Source organism: Bos taurus, chromosome 27, assembly GCF_002263795.3.
Source record: "Bos taurus isolate L1 Dominette 01449 registration number 42190680 breed Hereford chromosome 27, ARS-UCD2.0, whole genome shotgun sequence".
Classification (NCBI taxonomy): domain Eukaryota; kingdom Metazoa; phylum Chordata; class Mammalia; order Artiodactyla; family Bovidae; genus Bos; species Bos taurus.
The window spans coordinates 7144750-7165173 of NC_037354.1; the positions used below are offsets into that span (position 1 = coordinate 7144750).

Here is a 20424-nt window from a genome sequence, read left to right on the forward strand (position 1 = left end):
TATTTTAACCTCATGCTGATGCTTAACTTTATGGTGCACTCTCTTTGGAAGCCACACCTAGTGGTTTGCTTTCCCCCTTTTGTATTACAGGAAGAAAGTCACCAGGAAATCCCCAAAGGACAATGGACCCAAGCACCAGGACCAACTGCCAGACCCAAATACCTAGCTACCTGACACTGGCCTAGTGACTGATTCCAAACAGTGCAAAAAGAGAGAATTCAGGACCCCTACACCTTTTGTCCCATATCTCCAAGGCCTGACTGTGAGCCCCGACTGTTTGATCCCCTGGATTCCCAATGGAGGGGAGACAGGCTCCTTGAGGCAGGAACCTATTGTATTCTCCATTCTGCGGCTTAAGGGTTAAAGCCATCTTTCTGTTTGCCCCAAACTCTGTCTCTGCAAATTTTATTTGGCTCCAGTGGGCAGAGGAAACCAAGATTTTGGTGGCAACAATGCCATCGAGTCTGGCTGGTCCCCCACCTCTCTGCCAGGATGACACCTGCCAACAGGGATCATAAGGCATCCTGTGTGACCTCACTCACCCCTTCCTCCGCCACTTGTTGACCTGGCCTCTAACCATGTAGCCACGGACAGGGGCTCCCAGGTGTCTATGCCACAGTCCCCCTGAGAAGGGCAGAGGAGCCAACTGCAAGGTAGGTTTCCAGGAGAGAGAGGGAGACATCCGTTGTTGAAGAAGGGGTGCGAATAGATGAGTAACATTTACAGAGTCAGTGTAAAGGATCACTTTCAGTATAAAAATGCAAGAGAGAAATGTGGCCAATTGCCTGTCGTCTATACTTTCTTTTCTATTATTGTTGCTGGGGCCAAGGAAGTAAAACCCTCACAGCTATTCTGTAGAATTAAGTAAGACTTATTTAAACAGCTTGCTACAAACACTTGCTCTGTTTTTAGGTTGATGTCACTAAACTAAAATAGATTTTCACTTAGTGAAAGATTCACATGCTGATCAAAAGATGAAAAGTGAAAACATTTTATTGCTAAGTTGCCTCAGGACAGAGAGAAAAATGTCAGAACATACAGTTCATGTAAGATGAAAAAGAGGTGGTGAGTGAAGGCCAGAGACCATGACGTATTATGACCTGCTTTGACCTGTTATGCTGGGAATGGGTGAGTGGGTGCTTCTTCTCGGGAACACTTTGAGATAAAGCAACTTAATGGGCCTTCAAAACCCTAAGGAACATGCCAAAGCCTTCCTTTCTTTTTTTTTTTCTAATTTTATTTTATTTTTAAACTTTACATAATTGTATTAGTTTTGCCAAATATCAAAATGAATCCGCCACAGGTATACATGTGTTCCTCATCCCGAACCCTCCTCCCTCCTCCCTCCCCATACCATCCCTCTGGGCCGTCCCAGTGCACCAGCCCCAAGCATCCAGCATCCTGCATCGAACCTGGACTGGCAACTCGTTTCCTACATGATATTTTACATCTTTCATTGCCATTCTCCCAAATCTTCCCACCCTCTCCCTCTCCCACAGAGTCCATAAGACTGTTCTATACATCAGTGTCTCTTTTGCTGTCTCGTACACAGGGTTATTGTTACCATCTTTCTAAATTCCATATATATGTGTTAGTATACTGTATTTATGTTTTTCCTTCTGGCTTACTTCACTCTGTATAATAGGCTCCAGTTTCATCCACCTCATTAGAACTGATTCAAATGTATTCTTTTTAATGGCTGAGTAATACTCCATTGTGTATATGTACCACAGCTTTCTTATCCATTCATCTGCTGATGGACATCTAGGTTGCTTCCATGTCTTGGCTATTATAAACAGTGCTGCGATGAACATTGGGGTACATGTGTCTCTTTCCCTTCTGCTTTCCTCAGTGTGTATGCCCAGTAGTGGGGTTGCTGGATCATAAGGCAGTTCTATTTCCAGTTTTTTAAGGAATCTCCACACTGTTCTCCATAGTGGGTGTACTAGTTTGCATTCCCACCAACAGTGTAAGAGGGTTCCCTTTTCTCCACACCCTCTCCAGCATTTATTATTTGTAGACTTTTGGATCGCAGCCATTCTGACTGGTGTGAAATGGTACCTCATAGTGGTTTTGATTTGCATTTCTCTGATAATGAGTGATGTTGAGCATCTTTTCATGTGTTTGTTAGCCATCTGTATGTCTTCTTTGGAGAAATGTCTATTTAGTTCTTTGGCCCATTTTTTGATTGGGTCGTTTATTTTTCTGGAGTTGAGCTGTAGGAGTTGCTTGTATATTTTTGAGATTAGTTGTTTGTCGGTTGCTTCATTTGCTATTATTTTCTCCCATTCTGAAGGCTGTCTTTTCACCTTGCTAATAGTTTCCTTTGATGTGCAAAAGCTTTTAAGGTTAATTAGGTCCGATTTGTTTGTTTTGGCTTTTTTTTTTTTTTTTTGAATTTTATTTATTTATTTTTTTAATTTTTTAATTGAAGGATAATTGCTTTACAGAATTTTGTTGTTTTCTGTCAAACCTGAACATAAATCAGCCATAGGTATACATATATCCTCTCCCTTTAGAACCTCATTTCCAATATTCTGGGAGGTGGGTCATAGAGGATCCTGCTGTGATGTATGTCGGAGAGTGTTTTGCCTATGTTCTCCTCTAGGAGTTTTATAGTTTCTGGTCTTACGTTTAGATCTTTAATCCATTTTGAGTTTATTTTTGTGTATGGTGTTCGAAAGTGGTCCAGTTTCATTCTTTTACAAGTGGTTGACCAGATTTCCCAGCACCACTTGTTAAAGAGATTGTCTTTAATCCATTGTATATTCTTGCCTCGTTTGTCAAAGATAAGGTGTCCATATGTATGTGGATTTATCTCTGGGCTTTCTATTTTATTCCATTGATCAATATTTCTGTCTTTGTGCCACTACCATACTGTCTTGATAACTGTGGCTTTGTGGTAGAGCCTGAAGTCAGGTAGGTTGATTCCTCCAGTTCCATTCTTCTTTCTCAAGATCGCTTTGGCTATTCGAGGTTTTTTGTATTTCCATACAAATTGTGAAATTATTTGTTCTAGCTCTGTGAAGAATACAAAGCCTTCCTTTCTTTTCTCCTTCACTCACTCATTCCCTCCATTCATCCATGTATTCATTAACCTATATGTTGACTCTTCCATACTAGTACATATACATAGAAACAAAAGTTTGACTACCTGCTCTATGCAAGGCAGTGTTCTAGGTGCTGAGACTGTGAGTTAATTAAACAGGACTTGTTAGTGTGGAGACTTACGTACAAAGAAAAAGAGAAATATGAACCCTGTAAAGCAAAACCAAGGGGAGAGAAGGAAGACATGGAGAAAAATATCAATGATTTACCTGGTATATTTGTGTGCTAAGTCACTTCATTGTGTCCAAATCCTTGTGACCCCATGGACTGGAGCCCACAGGGTCATCTGTCCATGGGATGCTCCAGGCAAGGAAACTGGAGTGGGTTGCCATTCCCTTCTCCAGGGGATCTTCCCGACCTAGGGATCAAAACTGCATCTCCTGCATTGGCAGGTGGGCTCTTTGTCACTAGGGCCACCTGGGAAGCCCCTTATCTGGTATCCTTTGGTGCTTTTCACTCAAGAATTCATTGATGAATTACCTGTATTAAGAAATACTCTAGCCCATGAAGCCTCACCTGATTGTGGTCTGTGCAATAGCTTGCTTAGGATGGATCAAGTCTCTCTGTAAATGGTAGCAAAAAAAAAAAAAATCTTGAGAGTGAAAAAAGACCATTTTAATTTCCAAAATTCCTTCTCATTTTTCGATTGTAAAAGGTGTATGTGTGTTGGGTTGTTGTCGTTCAGTCAATTAGTCGTGTCCAACTCTTTGCAACCCATGGATTGAGGCTGTTTATTCCGAAAGGAGAAATGGACAGATGCAGAGACATGAAATAAAGGTGAAAAAAAGAAAGGCATAATTTTCTAACGGAATTCAATGTTTAATGATTTTTCTCCAGAAAATGCTCCAAACCTCAGAGCCATAAGCAGAAGTGAGAATCAATGTGGAAACCCTGACTTCTTGCAAACCTCTTCCTTTACGACAGGCAAACACTTGGACCATGTGTCCAAAGATGAAACATCCTCAAATTAGGCCCAGGCCCAGCTGAATAGCTCTGCTATGATAAAAGCACTTTCTTTCCACCTGAAGTTTTCAAACTCTCTCCCAGATCACGTGCCCCGATTCGGGTGTGCCACCAGACACTGGTTCTACTTGGAATTCTGAAAACTCCTTTCCCGTCATGAAGCTACTGTACCTTCTCTTCCTCTTACTTGTGTGTTTTATCCAGAAACATCAGGATAAGTGGCAGATCCAACTGGTCTGCTGATATGGTGGATGACCATGGAGATTAGAGTAGGGAAGGTCAAGTTGATTCATCATCCAGTGAGGTGCTGAAGGGAATAATATCAAATATGAGAGAAGCATAGCATATGCGACATGTTCCATTTTACAAATAATGAAAGACAGGCTTAAAGAAGTGAAAAATAGCCTCCATGATTGCCCTTAACTAGTTGGTGGTAAACCCATAAATTGTAATGGTGATAGAAAATATTACAGGGACTTTACGGCTTACAAATCATTTCCATGTGACTAACAGTAACATTAATTATAATAGTAAATCATGTTGACCACTTCCAATCCCAAAGAAAGGCAATGCCAAAGAATGCTCAAACGAACGCACAATTGCACTCATCTCACACTCCAGTAAAGCAGTGCTCAAAATTCTCCAAGCCAGGCTTCAGCAGTACATGAACTGTGAGCTTCCAGATGTTCAAGCTGGTTTTAGAAAAGGCAGAGGAACCAGAGATCAAATTGCCAACATCCGCTGGGTCATTGAAAAAGCAAGAGAGTTCCAGAAAAACATCTATTTCTGCTTTTTTTGAGTATGCCAAAACCTTTGATGTGTGGATCACAATAAACTGTGGAAAATTCTGAATGAGATGGGAATACCAGACGATGTGACTGGCCTCTTCTGACACCTGTATGCAGGTCAGGAAGCAAGAGTTAGAACTGGACATGGAACAACAGAATGGTTCCAAATAGGAAAAAGAGTACGTCAAGGCTGTCTATTGTCACCCTGCTTATTGAACTTATATGCAGTGTACGTCAGGAGAAATTCTGTGCTGGAAGAAGCACAAGCTGGAATCAAGATTGCCGGGAGAATTACAATAACCTCAGATATGCAGATCACACCATCCTTTTGACAGAAAGTGAAGAGGAACTAAAAAGCCTCTTGATGAAAGTGAATGAGGAGAGTGAAAAAGGTGGCTTAAACCTCAACATTCAGAAAACTAAGACCAAGGTATCGGTCCCATCACTTCATGGCAGAGAGATGGGGAAACAGTGGAAACAGTGCCAGACTTTATTTTTGGGGGCTCCAAAATCACTGCAGATGGTGGCTGCAGCCATGAAATTAAAAGACGCTTATTCCTTGGAAGGAAAGTTTAGGACCAACCTAGATAGTATATTGAAAAGCAGAGATATTACTTTGCCAACAAAATTCCGTGTACTCAAGTCTGTGGCTTTTCCAGTGGCCATGTATGGATGTGCGAGTTGGACTGTGAAAAAAACTGAGTGCCGAAAAACTGATGCTTTTGAACTGTGGTGTTGGAGAAGACTCTTGAGAGTCCCTTGGACTGCATGGAGATCCAACCAGTCCATCCTACAGGAGATCAGTCCTGGGTGTTCACTGGAAGGACTGATGCTGAAGCTGAAGCTCCAATATTTTGGCCACCTCATGGGAAGAGCTGACTCATTGGAAAAGACCTTGATGCTGGGAGGGATTGGGGATAGGAGGAGAAGGGGATGACAGAGGATGAGATGGCTGGACGGCATCACTGCCTCGATGGACATGAATTTGAGTGAACTCTGGGAGTTGGTGATGGACAAGAAGGGCTGACGTGCTGAGATTCATGGGGTCACAAAGATTCAGACATGACCGAGCACCTGAACTGAACTGAACTTCCTCCTTAACTAAAACAATGAAACTTTTAATGTCTTATGCCAAATATATTCCTTATAGCAAAATTTATGGGGTAGGCCATTTTACAAGTTGGGATTAAGAAATGAAGTAATTTGTTCAAAGGAGTGCAGATTGAATGTAGGGAGCACTTGAACTCAAGCCCAAGTGGGTTTGACCCCAAGACCTTGTTTTATTAAATATTCAACAATCCCAGAAAACTAATGTACTTACTGAATTACATGAGATCAACAAATACTTTAGCTCAAGTGTGATCTGTGCATCACTCGGGACATACTTATCCTGCAAGGTTATGTGATGCTCACCAGCAATCCAAGTTAAACTGGGTGTCCTGCATTTTCCCTGCAGCCCTCCTCAGGTGACAGCATGCTCCAGGCTGTGCTGTGGTGACAGCCCCTCCAGATCTTAGCATTTTCAAAGAGCCAAAGTTAATTCTTGTCCAAATGATGCCAACCCGGGAAGGCCTGGGTGCTCTGATCAGACCCCCACCCCCGAGGAGCAGCCACCACCGTGGGTGCTGCTGGTCCTGGGTCTTAGCAAAGCACTCTCAGGGCGCTCGTGCTGGCTATTAAAGGCCCCAGCCCTGAAGGGAAATGTCACTTCCGCTCAGAATTCATTAACCAAGCAGGTCCAGTTGTTTAGTCACTCACTTGTGGTCCACTCTTTGCGACCCCATGGATTGTCGCCCACCAGGCTCCTCTGTCCATGGCATTTCCTGGCAAGGATACTGGAGTGGGTTGCCATTCCCTTCTCCAGGGGATCTTCCCGACCCAGGGATCAAAACTGCATCTCCTGCATTGGCACGTGGGCTCTTTGTCACTAGGGCCACCTGGGAAGCCCCTTATCTGGCATCCTTTGGTGCTTTTCACCCAAGAATACACTGATGAATTACCTGTATTAAGAAATACTCTAGCCCATAAAGCCTCACCTGATTGTGGTCTGTGCAATAGATTGCTTAAGATGGATCAAGTCTCTCTGTAAATGGTAGCAAAAAAAAAAAAAAAAATCTTGAGAGTGAAAAAAGACCATTTTAATTTCCAAAACTCCTTCTCATTTTTCTATTGTAAAAGGTGTATGTGTGTTGGGTTGTTGTCGTTCAGTCAATTAGTCATGTCCAACTCTTTGCAACCCATGGATTGAGGCTGTTTATTCTGAAAGGAGAAATGGACAGATGCAGAGACATGAAATAAAGGTGAAAAAAAGAAAGGCATAATTTTTTAACAGAATTCAATGTTTAATGATTTTTCTCCAGAAAATGCTCCAAACCTCAGAGCCATAAGCAGAAGTGAGAATCAATGTGGAAACCCTGACTTCTTGCAAACCTCTTCCTTTATGACAGGCAAACACTTGGACCATGTGTCCAAAGATGAAACATCCTCAAATTAGGCCCAGGCCCAGCTGAACTTCTCTACTAGGAGAAAAGCCCTTTCTTTCCAGCTGAAGTTTTCAAACTCTCTCCCAGATCGCCTGCCCTTATTCAGGTGTGCCACCAGACACTGGTTCTACTTGGAATTCCGACAACTCCTTTCCCATCATGAAGCTACTGTACCTTCTCTTCCTCTTACTTGTGTGTTTTATCCAGAAAACATCGGGATTAGTGGCAGATCCAACTGGTCAGGTGATATGGTGGATGACTGTGGAGCCTAGAGTAGGGAAGGTCAAGTGGTTGATCATCCAGTGAGGTGCTGAAGGGAATAATATCAAATCTGAAAGAAGCATAGCATATGCGACATGCTCTGTTTTACACATAATGAAAGACAAGCTTAAAGAAGTAAAAAATAGCCTCCCATGATTTCCCTTAACTAGTTGGTGGTAAACCCATAAATTATAATGGTGATAAAAAAACATTTACAGGGGACTTTATGGCTTACAAATTATTTCCATGTGACTAACAGTAACACTAATAATAATAGTAAATCATGTTGACCACTTCCAATCCCAAAGAAAGGCAGTGCCAAAGAATGCTCAAACGAACACACAATTGCACTCATCTCACACACCAGTAAGGCAGTTCTCAAAATTCTCCAAGCCAGGATTCAGCAGTACATGAACCGTGAGCTTCCAGATGTTGGTTTTAGAAAAGGCAGAGGAACCAGAGATCAAATTGCCAACATCCGCTGGATCATTGAAAAAGCAAGAGAGTTCCAGAAAAACATCTATTTCTGCTTTTTTTGAGTATGCCAAAACCTTTGATGTGTGGATCACAATAAACTGTGGAAAATTCTGAATGAGATGGGAATACCAGACGATGTGACTGGCCTCTTCTGACACCTGTATGCAGGTCAGGAAGCAAGAGTTAGAACTGGACATGGAACAACAGAATGGTTCCAAATAGGAAGAAGAGTTCGTCAAGGCTGTCTATTGTCACCCTGCTTATTTAACTTATATGCAGAGTACATCATGAGAAATGCTGGGCTGGACAAGATTGCCGGGAGAAATATCAATAACTTCAGATATGCAGATGAAACCATCCTTATGGCAGACATTGAAGAGGAACTAAAAAGCCTCTTGATGAAAGTGAAAGAGGAGAGTGAAAATTCAGCTTAAACCTCAACATTCAGAAAACGAAGATCATGGTATCTGGTCCCAGAACTTCATGGCAAATAGATGGGGACATAGTGGAAACAATGCCAGACTTTATTTTCTTCAGCTCCAAAATCACTACAGATGTTGGCTGCAGCCTTGAAATTAAAAGACGCTTACTCTTTTGCTGTCCAGGTTCGATGCACGATACTGGATGCTTGGGGCTAGTGCACTGGGACGACCCAGAGGGATGGTATGGGGAGGGAGGAGGGAGGAGGATTCAGGATGGAGAACACATGTATACCTGTGGCGGATTCATTTTGATATTTGGCAAAACTAATACAATTATGTAAAGTTTAAAAATAAAATAAAATTTAAAAAAATAAATAAATAAAAGAAGCTTACTCCTTGGAAGGAAAGGTATGACCCACCTAGATAGTATATTGAAAAGCAGAGATATTACTTTGCCACAAAGATCCATCTGGGCAAGCCTATGTTTTTTCCAGTGATTATGCATGGATTTGAGATTTGGACTGTGAAGAAAGCTGAGTGCCGAGGAATGGATGCTTTGGAACTGTGGTGTTGGAGAAGACTCTTGAGAGTCCCTTGGGATGCAAGGAGATCCAACCAATCCCTCCTCAAGGAGATCAGTCCTTGGTGTTCATTGGAAGGACTGATGCTGAAGCTGAAGCTCCAATACTTTGGCCACCTCATGCAAAGAGCTGACTCATTGGAAAAGCCCTTGATGCTGTGAGTTATTGGGGGCAGGAGGAGTAGGGGACAGAGGATGAGATGGCTGGACGGCATCACCGCCTCGATGGACATGAGTTTGAGTGAACTCTGGGAGTTGGTGATGGACAAGGAGGGCTGGTGTGCTGCGATTCATGGGGTCCCAAAGAGTCAGACACAATTGAGCACCTGAACTGAACTGAACTGAACTGAACTTCCTCCTTAACTAAAACAATGAAACTTTTAATGTCTTTTCCCAAATATATTCCTCATAGCAACATTTACAGGGTAGGCCATTTTACAAGATTGGATTTAGAAATGAAGTAATTTGTTCAAAGGAGTGCAGATGGAATCTAGGGAGCACTTTAACCTAAGCCCAAGTGGGTTTGACTCAAAAGACTTTGTTTTATTAAATATTCAACAATCCTATTAAATTGATTTACTTACTGAATTACATAAAATCAACACATACTTTAGTTCAAGTGTGATCTGTACATCACTCGGGACATACTTATCCTACAAGGTTATGTGTTACTCACCTGCAATCTCAGCTAAACTGGGTGTCCTGATTTTTCCCTGCAGCCCTCCTCAGGTGACAGCATGCTCCAGGCTGTGCTGTGCTGACAGCGCCTCCAGATCTTAGCATCTTAAAAGATCCAAAGTTAATTCTTGCTCAAATGACGCCTACCCGGGAGGGCCTGGGTGCTCTGATCAGACCCCCCACTCCCGAGGAGCAGCCACCACCGTGGGTGCTGCTGGCCCTGTGTCCGAGTGGATTACTCTAAGGACTCTCGTGCTGGCAATTAAGGGCCCCAGCTCTGAAGGGAAACGGCATTTCTGCTCAGAATTCTTTACCCAAGCAGGTCCAGTTGTTTAGTCACTGGGTTGTGGTCCACTCTTTGCGACCCCATGGACTGTCGCCGACCAGGCTCCTCTGTCCATGGGATTCTCCAGGCAAGGATACTGGAGTGGGTTACCATTTGCTTCTCCACGGGATCTTTCTGACCCAGGGATCGAACCTTCATCTCCTATGTCTCCTGCAGTGGTAGGCGGATTCTTTACCAGCTTAGCCATCAGGGAAGCCTCAGGGAAGCCCCATAGACCCTGTTTAAATGAATCAGCGTGATCACCTTCCTATAGAACAATTTAAGGCCCCTTCTCAGTTTTTACTATTATTTTTAAAAAATGTGGGAAAACATTCTAAGCTTGTAGGTCACACCAAACCAAGTTGTGTCCCTGTGGACTGTAATTTGGAGTTCCTTGCTATATAAGATGAATTCTGGTAGCTTTAGTTACACATGCCTTATTTATTTGTTTCTTTTTCACCTCGCCTTCCTTTATATGGAAAGCAAAAAAGAAAAACCTTGAATGTGAGAAAATGGGTGATGCCTGCAAGTATCAGAACACCCCTGGTGTGTCATCCTGCCTGGAGAATTCAAGAGTCGGAAGAAACACTGCTGCATCGTCTAGTTTCAGCATCGGAGCATCCACAGCAGCAGCAGACACTGCCCACAGCTGAGTCCTGTTAAAAAAGAGCCACTGTTCACTCGGGTCCTGTGGGGTCTTTCTGAGTGCATGAGGTCATGAACTGGACGGGAAGATTTCAGATGGAAGTCTGGTCACACCACTCCTTAGCTGATTAACTCTGGACAGGCCTTGCCTTTCCTAGGTCCCAGTCTCTGCTCCTGTGACTGTTGAAATGGATGTTCTCCACAACCTCATTTGTTGGTGGTGGGGTTTAGTTGCTAAATCATGTCTGACTCTTCTGTGACCCCATGGACTGAGTCCCTGCGATTTTCCAGGCAAGGATACTGGAGTGGGTTGTCCTTTGCTTTTTCAGGAGATCTTTCTGACCCAGGGATCAAGCCCACATCTCCTGTGTCTCCTGCATTCGCTGGCAGAGTCTTAGCACTGAGCCCCAGGAAAGCCAACCTGTTAATCTATGTCTATAAATGTATGGACTGAGGGAAAGAGCTTTGAGTGTGTGTGTGTGTGTGTGTGTGTGTGTGTGTGTGTGTGTGTGTGCATGTTATAGTATGAAAAGTCACCGAGGTTTTGTGTCCCTTTGTGGAAGGATATCTGTGTTTCCATTGGCATATGGGTTTCCACATGGTCAACATGTTCTTAACTTCACAAGAGACAGCAAACTGCTTTCTGAAGCAGCTGTGGTCACTGCTGATAATCTCAGTGGCCTCTGAGTTTCCACTCTCTCCATGTTCCCATCCCTCGTCACACCTCCATGTAAAATATTCAGTGTTTCTCTGTTAAAAGGATGAAGGACAAATTCTCTAGTGTCTCAGGTCCTTCAACTGTTTGCCATACTTTCTCGAGTTCCATCATATCTCAGCCAGGTTCTCAATCTAAAACCTGACACAGTGTCAGTCGTCTTTCTGGCGTATTGTGTTCTCACACTGAAACACACTCAAGCTACTTGTCCTCCGAGTTCCCTGCCTGATTTGTACTTGCTTTTTATAGCCTCAGCTCACACATGGCCTTCACTGGGAAGACATCCTTCATTCACCCAACTTGTGTAAGAGAAGAGACTTTGGTTCCATGGCCTCAGCTACCAGTACAGTTTCTAGCACACAGTAGGTGTTCAATAGATGTTGACAGAATAGTTGATGAATAAAGAAAAGGATAGAATGAGGCTTCAGCTTTCCAATGTAATTCAGGGATGATCCATTCAATGTGAATTCCTCAGTTTACTTAATTCAGGAAGTTCCATCAAACATGAGTCCATCATACAGCGGAAGTGTTTACCATGTGATGAAGGCAATTTATTTTCTTCCCAGGCACACACTTGTGTGAGAGTCACACAAATTAAGCATTCTACAACCTGAAGAAAGAACAAAAATGTCTGTTTTTGGAAGAAAGTCTTGAGATCATGATCCGGGGGAAGAAATAATTCAGTTCAACCAGGAATCCCCAAAATACACTGCCAGGAAAGTATTCTGTCTTATGCACCTCTTTTCCCTCACTTTGTCCCTCCTATTATACTTGCTTGTTCAGTAGGAGAAAGGCTGAATTTCAAATTTGTTGTGAATAGAAATTTTATGCTGTAATTTGGAAACTAGGATCAGAGAGTATAAACAGCTCTCTTGGGCTGACATTTACAGCCTGTTATTGTGCCCTCTGAAATGCACCACTGTGGGGTTATCAGATGTCTTTTGGAAACAGCACATTAAAATTTTGTAAGTTTGTGTTTTCATCGTCCTGGCAAGGGATCCCGCTGAAGGCAAGATGGTAGCACAGCCCTCAGATATTTACTAAAATCTGTGAACATACTCACACATATGCCCCACACAGTTGAAGAGTGTCAGCAGTACTCTGAAGGTCACTCACTATTCCCAGGCTAAGAACATATGCCTGCTTTCAGGGTTTCTCAGATAAGTCTTACAATTAAGATTAAAGATCTAAATATTAAGACCCTGAAGCCAAGGACCTAGAATGATCAGGGCACCAGCTGAGGGGAGAGAAGTTTCTAAAAGAGAAAAGGAATAGCCCGCCTGGCTCCAAACCAGAACTAAGGTTGTTTTGGGACTTCTCTGGTGGTCCAGTGGCTGGGAGTCCACCTGCCAGTGCAGAGGACACGGGCTTGATCCCTGGTCCTGGAAGATCCCACATGCCTTGCTGCACCTAACCCCATGTGCCAAATTGCTGAGCCTGCGATCTAGAATCCGGAACCCGCAACAAGGGAAGCCACCACAATGAGAAGCCTGAGGGCCACAAGTAGAGAGGAGCCCCCAGTCACCACAACTAGAGAGAGCTGGGTCTCAGCAGCAAAGACCCAGCGCATCCAAAAATTAAAAAAAAAAAAAAAAAAAGTTTGATTTTCCTTCCTCTTAGCAGGTGGGGGAGATAAGCAAGGTCCCACCAAGGACCTTCTAAGTCCAGCCTGTCCACTCTGGGTCATTAGTAGAGGTCACCAGCTTTGGAGCCCAGGTTGAGTGGTCAGTGGGCTGGCTCTCATTGGCTTTGGCCTGGGGGTGTCAACGCCCTGTGGGGTCAATGCCAAGGCTGGTGTCAGGGTCACACTCTCCGCTCTGCCCACTCAGGGACGTCAACCTTTTTTCCACTTTCTTGAACTGCTCATTCTACCCACAGGCTGGAGGGAAGGTGCTAGCACTTGGCTTCCAGCAGAGAGCTTGCTCATCACAGGGCCTTGCACCTGAAGCTCTATGCCACATTGTAGAGGCTGTCCTGATGCCTACCCATGCCACGCTGGGCTTCATCATGGCAGCTGTGACCCAGCAGCTCTGACCTCAGGACCGCCCATCGCTGGACCCATGGATGTCCTAGCGCTGTGCCAAAAATCTCACATGAGGAGTTCTCGGCTCTATCTTCATTCTTACCCTGGACATCCCCTCAGAGCCCAGTGGAGGAAGGGAATCTACACCCCCTTCTCTCTGATTGAAAGTTAGCCCAGTGAGAAAACTGACTTGGGGTCACTCATCTGAGTGAGGCCACAGAATCGATGACTGTGCCCAGTGGGCCCAGAGCACAGAGTGGCTTGTAGACCAGAAGCAGACAAAGGATGGGGTCTGGGGGTGGGAATCGGGGGAGCTACTGCATCCATCCAGCCCCTGCTCGCTTAGCTCATTATCTGTCAGGTTTTGTGAGCTAACACCCTGGGAAGCATGAGGAGCCCTAGGCAGTGAGACTTAGGAAAGGGATGATTGGTCCGATGAGTGTATTTACATTAGGTGGCTCAGGTGGTCCAGAATCTGCCTGCAATGTGGGAGATCTGGGATAGATCCCTGCATCAGGAAGATCCCACGGAGAAGGGCATAGCTACCCACTTCTTTATTCTTGCCTGGAGAACCCCATGGACAGAGGATCCTGAACAGACCGTGGGGTCACAAAGAGTCAGACACGACTGAACGACCACATGGTGTGATGTGATTATGGGAGGAAGTGAGTGAGGGGAGACAGAGGATGAAGGGTGTTGGGCACCAAGCTCAACATGGTGGAAAAAGACAAGACTCCCTGCAGGAGGCCAGGTGCTGGCTCTCAGGGAACCTCCAGCCCCTCTTAGCCACACCAGCCACTCTCCTCCCACACATCCAAGTGATCTTACTGCCCTCTGAGCTGTCCTGTGACAGTCAGCACTTCTGTGATGCCATGAGCAATCACACAGGGGCTCATACCCCAGCCTCTCCTTCTTTTCTCACCCCTGCCACCGCTTGCTCAAGATATGGGGCAGAATATACATCTGTGTTTTTTCCCAAAATGCCATGGTTCTACCTATATGAATTATCTTCTAAAGAATACCTCTAAGCTTCCTCTTTGTCGTGCTCTGCAGCCAGGAACAAAATGCCTCTGGAATGAGGCAAACGGTAAACTTTAGGTACTGCTATCAGCTCAGACACACATCAGTAGGTGGAAGGTTTAAAAAAGGAGATTATGTATGTTATGACTATGTCATCATATTAGACTTTAAAGAAAACAGATGATGGTTTGTTTCCATTCTTTCCCATTGATTTCAGGGTTTCTTCTCTATGCCTCCAGGGCAGATGGCCTTCTGCAAACCCGACTGGGAAACTTCCCTTTTCTTCGCTTCCCAGATTAGCATCCCTGAGCTGCTTTGGGGACACCAGGGTATTTCTCTGAAAGTGGAGCAGGCTGGAGAAACGAAATTGAACTCAGATATGACAGGGAAATGCCAGAGACATTTACCTGGTATCACTTGAGAAAAGAAGACAACATAGATGAGGAGGTAAGACAGCTTCAAGGCTGGTTCAGAAGAGACTCCTCGTAAGTTCCTGGAAAGGAGAAAACAAACAGCACTTCAGTGGGTTGAATAAAAAGCGACTCAAAGCTTCTTTTATAGGTCCAATCAGGGCGACTGCATGTGGAAGAGTGCTCAATTCTGATCTGAGTACTAAGTAAAATATTTGCTGGACTTCGAAAGCCCATGATATGAACAGGAGCAACGATTTACAATGTTCCGGGCAAAGCTGGAGGGGTTTCTTTTGTTAGCTCTTAATGGGTGCAGGACCAGAAGAGAACAACAATGATGATGACAGTAAAAATAAGAATGAATAGATGGAAAAAAAAAAAAAGAATGAATAGATGGGATGTCCCTGGCAGTCCAGTGGTTAAGACTTGCCCTTCCAGTGCAGGTGATGGTGGTTCCAACATTGATTGGGGAGCCAAGATCCCACATGCCTTGTGGTCAGAAAGACAAAACATAAAGCAGAATCAATAGGGTAACAAATTCAATAAAGATTTAAAAACAGTCCACATCAAAAAAATAAAAATCTAAAAGAATGATTAAAACTGATGGAGCACTTACTATGGGAACCTGTGAATGGTTTAGATGACGTTTTCCCATTTGCTTTCATGGAGTTAGTACCATCCACTACTTCAACTCAGGCACAAGTACAGTCAAGATACAATCTTTTATTTTTCCAATAGTCACTCCTGCACTTAACTGAATGGGACTTTGAGAAGGAAAACTATCACAGGGTTTAGGACTCACTTCTCTTCAGATGCTGAGAGGTGTCTGAGATCTATTGTAGCATGTCACTTGGCTCAGTTTGTACAGAAGACGGTCCCCCTGCATCTGACAATGGGCTTTATCTGTGCTCTAGGAATGACCCTGCTGATTCAGAACCCTGTCCAGGCCATGGTGATGTCTAATGACCGATAAAGCCTCATGTTCTTGACTCTTGTGCTATAAAACACAGCATAGTTCCAGGGTAAGTGAAAGTCGAAGGGCTTTGCTCCTTAGCCAAAGCCTGAATCAAAACAAGTTTGGGACAGGGGCTTAGTGCCCCTGATGAAGGACAGAAGGAATGAAAATAGCTCAGCAAACTGAGATGGCATCTTGAGATCAAAAAATGAGGAGACTGCTGGGTATAATCAATAAGTCCGTTTTTTACCAAGGTTGGGGGAGCACCTTAATTACTCACAGAGCAGGACTCCAAGGCTCCCTCTGAGGAGCCACGGGGGCTATTTTGTTTCTAACCTGGTGTTTGTGGGTGGGGGCTTGGAAATAGGAATCTATTTTCCTACGATTTGTGAAAGGGTAACTAGTCACATGGGAATATATCAGGGAAGGTTATCCTCACTGTGTGGGGACTAACAGAGCATAGAGGCTGCATGGTCCTAATGGTTATTAAACAATATCTATTAACTACAAGACCCTGATGACAGAGACGTGATTCACCACACAGGCCAGTTCCGGGCAGGGTCAGCAGAAGGTCGGCGGGAGCTACACGAGCTCAAGATGGCGTCAGTGATGCTAACAGACATCCAGGCACCCTCCTCTTGGTTTTCCTTAACCTGCTGTTTCTCTCTTCTGTCTCCGGGCTTTGGCTGAGCCGTCCCTAACTTAAGCCTCAGCAGCTGGGGGTGAGATTTCAGTTTTTTCTCACCCAGAAAACCTTGGGCTTCTCATAAGAAATGATCCCCCTTATTCTGAATGAAGCATTTTTCTGTAACAAATGTCTTCAGAGTGACTGACTCAAAAATTCTTCTATTTTCCCTCTCATCTCAAGATGATGGCTGATTACTAATCCTACATTTATGCAATTAATCAGAACCCACCAACTGAAGTGTATTGAAGGTGATTATGATGGCCTTCCTACAACCAGAAGTAAACTAGTCTTACCTTATACCGATACTAATATCATCCCTAATGGTATCCATGGGGAAAAAATAAGACTAGAGATATTCAGTGTGGTGTTCGAGTTTGTATGTGGTGAAATTAAAGTTCAAATCAGGAATCTGACTCTAGATAATGAATTCTTTATTACTGCATGATGTCCTACTGGTCTCCTTCCTCAAGGATTAAGTATTAGAATCAAGTGAAAATTATTATACATTTTAAAAGAATGATAAATTGGCTCATGACTTTCCATACACTAGTGATAATCTAGAAATTAGGATTTAAAAATATTTTTATATTGACCAAGTTAATTTTAAAATACCCTGTAAAGGGAAAACTTGCAAGAATAAGCACGATAATTTTTATAAAGAAGAATGCAATGACTTTCCTTACCAGTTGTTATAATTTATGATGGTGCTGAGGCTTGAAATATGTGACTTTGGCTGAGGAATTAAAAAAAAATAAAACCTGAGGCAAAACAAAGAAGCCAGAAACAGTATACTGGTTGTTTATCTGCTAACCTGTTCTGAATTTTCTTTAATTATTCATGATTGAAAGTCAAGTGAAAGTGTTAGTTGCTCAGTGGTGTCTGACTCTTCCTGACCCCATGAACTTTAGTGCACCAGGCTTCTCTGTCCATGGGATTTCCTAGGCAAGAATACTAGAGTGGATTGCTGTCTACTCCTCCAGGGGTTCTGTCCAACCCAGAAATCTGCATAGCAGGCAGATTCTGTACCATCTGAGCCACCAGGGAAGCCCACTCATCACTGATTGGTACCCAGTTATAGAACTGGTCCTTGTCACATCACCACAATGCCAGTCACACTCTTTCTTTCCTGTGAAATTGTTCAGGTTTTCGAAGAATGCTCGTGTCTCTTGTCCTTCCTCTTTGTCCCCCGCTTCCTGGGCACCTTGTGTCCTGTCTCCATCCTCCTGCCCTAAACCTGCTCTGTAAACTGCAGAGAGCTGTGGTCCTGTCAGGGCCTGCTCCCTCCCCAGAGGGAGGAGAGTGACACCTGTATGGAGAGGCGGCCTACTGAGCAAACTACAGACGGGGCCACGCCTTGGACAAGACAAGTGAATAAGGAAGACACCGAATGACCGCACCCCTCTCAGGACTCCAGCCTCGGGCCAAAGTGGCTTAAGGGTCACATTTGCTCTGTGAATGAAAACACTGTTGCAACATTTGTGTTCAGTCGCTCAGTCCTCCCAAACTCTTTGCAACCCCATGGACTGTACCCTGTCAGGTTCCTCTGTCCATGGAATTTTCCAGGCAAGAATTTAAAGTATAATAACTCTCTCCCTCCCACTGCCTACCCTGCCATGGAAAACAACATCAGTCTTAATGATAAAAAATTCAGTTGTGTAGATGTGAGAACTTTCTGCTTTTTTTTGCACAAGAGGAGACCTGCTCAGGGTCTCTCGCCAGGTTCCTCAGCTGGGCTGCCTCCATCAGCTCCACTTTATTTTGCAGCAAACGGTGGATGCCCGGCAGGGTCCTCTGAAGGGCTCACAGCTGGGCATCCCTTGCTTCAGGCAGATTTCACCCCGAAGATGGCAGGGTCTTTCAAAATTGAGCACCCTAGTGCTGTCTGGAAAAGGAAAAGACATTTATATGAAGCCTCATGGAAGTCCCATGTGGAAATCTGGGGGTCTCACCCTCTGACTGGGATCCCCTTCTTTCCCAGCTAAACACCAATAGCAAACATCCCTCTCGTATCCCTCACCTTCTGTTCTGATGTAAGATGTGTGTTGCTGATGAACCTGGTTCAAGAAGATCCCACGTGTGGGAGCAACTAAGCCCCTGAGACACCACCGTGAGCCTGTGCTCCGGAGCCTGGGCTTCACAGTGAGAAGCCCCTGCAATGAGAAACCTGTGCCCTGCAACTGGAGAGTAGCCTGCGCTCTCCAAAACTAGAGAAAAGCCCGTGCAACAACGAAGACCCAGCACAGCCAAAAGACAGAAAAAAAAAAAAAATATATATATATATGTATATATATACACACACACAAACCCTTCCTGCCACAGGAACTTCTGGGTGTTAACCGCAGGGTCAGTAACCACTGCCCCGTGTGCCTCACCAGTTACCCCACCTCCCCATCATGCAAAACCTACCCAGCTCTCACAGGCTCGTCAGATGGAAGCCTTGTCCAGTGGAACTCAAGATCACACCGTGATGTGTGGCAGAGGTCTCCGGTCTGGGCCTGAATAAAGGAACTTTGTCTCATACTGGGTTATACCAGCCAAGTGATTCAACTGATTTAGTTCACAAATCGTCTAGATTATTCCAGGGATTTGGGAGGAGGGAGAAGTTTACCACCAATAAGATGTTTAAGGTCATGAAGACGCAACAACATGTTTGGAAAGAATTCTCTAATCACTCAATGCCTACTTTTGGGTGTGGAAGTGACCTACTAGTAGCTCTATCAGGGTCTTTTCAAATGAGTCACATCTTTGAATCAGGTGGCCAAAGTATTGGAGTTTTAGCTTCAACATCAGTCCTTCCAATGGACACCCAGGGCTGATCTCCTTTAGGGTGCACTGGTTGGATCTCCTTACAGTTTAAGGAACTCTCAAGAGTCTTCTCCAACACCACAGTTCAAAAGCATCAATTCTTCGGTGCTCAGCTTTCTTCACAGTCCAACTCTCACATCCATACATGACCACTCGAAAAACCAGAGCCTTGACTAGATGGAAGTTAGAGCGAGATAAAAAACCACATTGGGCCTAGGAATGTGGGCTACTACTATGTATTGACCCTGAGAGAAGTCGCTGGAGGATGTCTGGGCCGTGAGAGAAATTGTCCAAGGCAAGGATGGTTGCTACTTCAAAGGAGAGAAAATAGAAATGGAGGGAAAAAGGGAGGGAGAGAGAGCAGTCACAGAATTTCATAAAATTCTTCTTCAGTTTTGGGGCCATAAAAGGCCCCAGTCTGCTCCCCACGTGCTCGTCCAGCAGAGCAGGGCTGGGAGCATGTGGCCCTGGGTTAGCACCTCTCTTCTCTGTCAGGTGCTGGCAGCTCTGTTCCCACTCGGCTCTGCCCTGAGGAGCTTACTGACTGCACTCTGACAGGACAGGCCTCACTCTGAGCCCTCGTTCTCTACCTAGAGAAACAGAATGACGTCCTTGAGTCATGAACGAGTTGGGAGTCCTGTTACGTGTCGACCTTGTTTCACCTACAAGACTCCGAGGTCTTGAAAACCCAAGACTGAGTCTCCTCAGTGCTGAGCCCTTAGGTGTGAACCAGACGGAGAATAACTCGAGCCTGGAAACAGGAAGCACCTTTGACAGAACCATAGGAACGTGGGATTCTTCTCCTTAGTCTGTGCCCAGACTTCTCCCATCTGAGCCCGGGCTCCCACGGCTTCCGTGCTGGACCCCGAGGGGGCTCACTCATCGCTCCTGAATCAGGGGCTCATGAACCCCGGCCCCGGTCCTGCCCACCTCTGCACACACTCCAGTCTCAGGGTCCTACTTCCAGTGAGAACAAGAAGGGGCCCTTCAAGCCCCCGACGCTCTGCTCTGGTCGGTCTGGGGGTGGCACCATCCCACGTGTGCATGGGCGGCTTCAGTGAAGTGCTTTGGTTGAGCC

General features: G+C 44.7%; 2 long non-coding RNA genes across 2 annotated transcripts; one reads left to right on the forward strand and one right to left on the reverse strand.

The window, feature by feature from the left end:
• Positions 1-212: 212 nt before the first annotated feature.
• LOC132344041 (uncharacterized) lies at positions 213-12168 on the forward strand. Its single transcript, XR_009493115.1, has 2 exons — positions 213-653; positions 12012-12168. It is a non-coding gene; the product is annotated as an uncharacterized lncRNA (long non-coding RNA).
• Positions 12169-18192: 6024 nt separating this feature from the next.
• LOC132344038 (uncharacterized) lies at positions 18193-20423 on the reverse strand. The gene is made up of 3 exons (XR_009493106.1): positions 19991-20423; positions 18948-19036; positions 18193-18691 (listed from the first exon to the last, which is right to left on the reverse strand). It is a non-coding gene; the product is annotated as an uncharacterized lncRNA (long non-coding RNA).
• Position 20424: the final 1 nt, after the last annotated feature.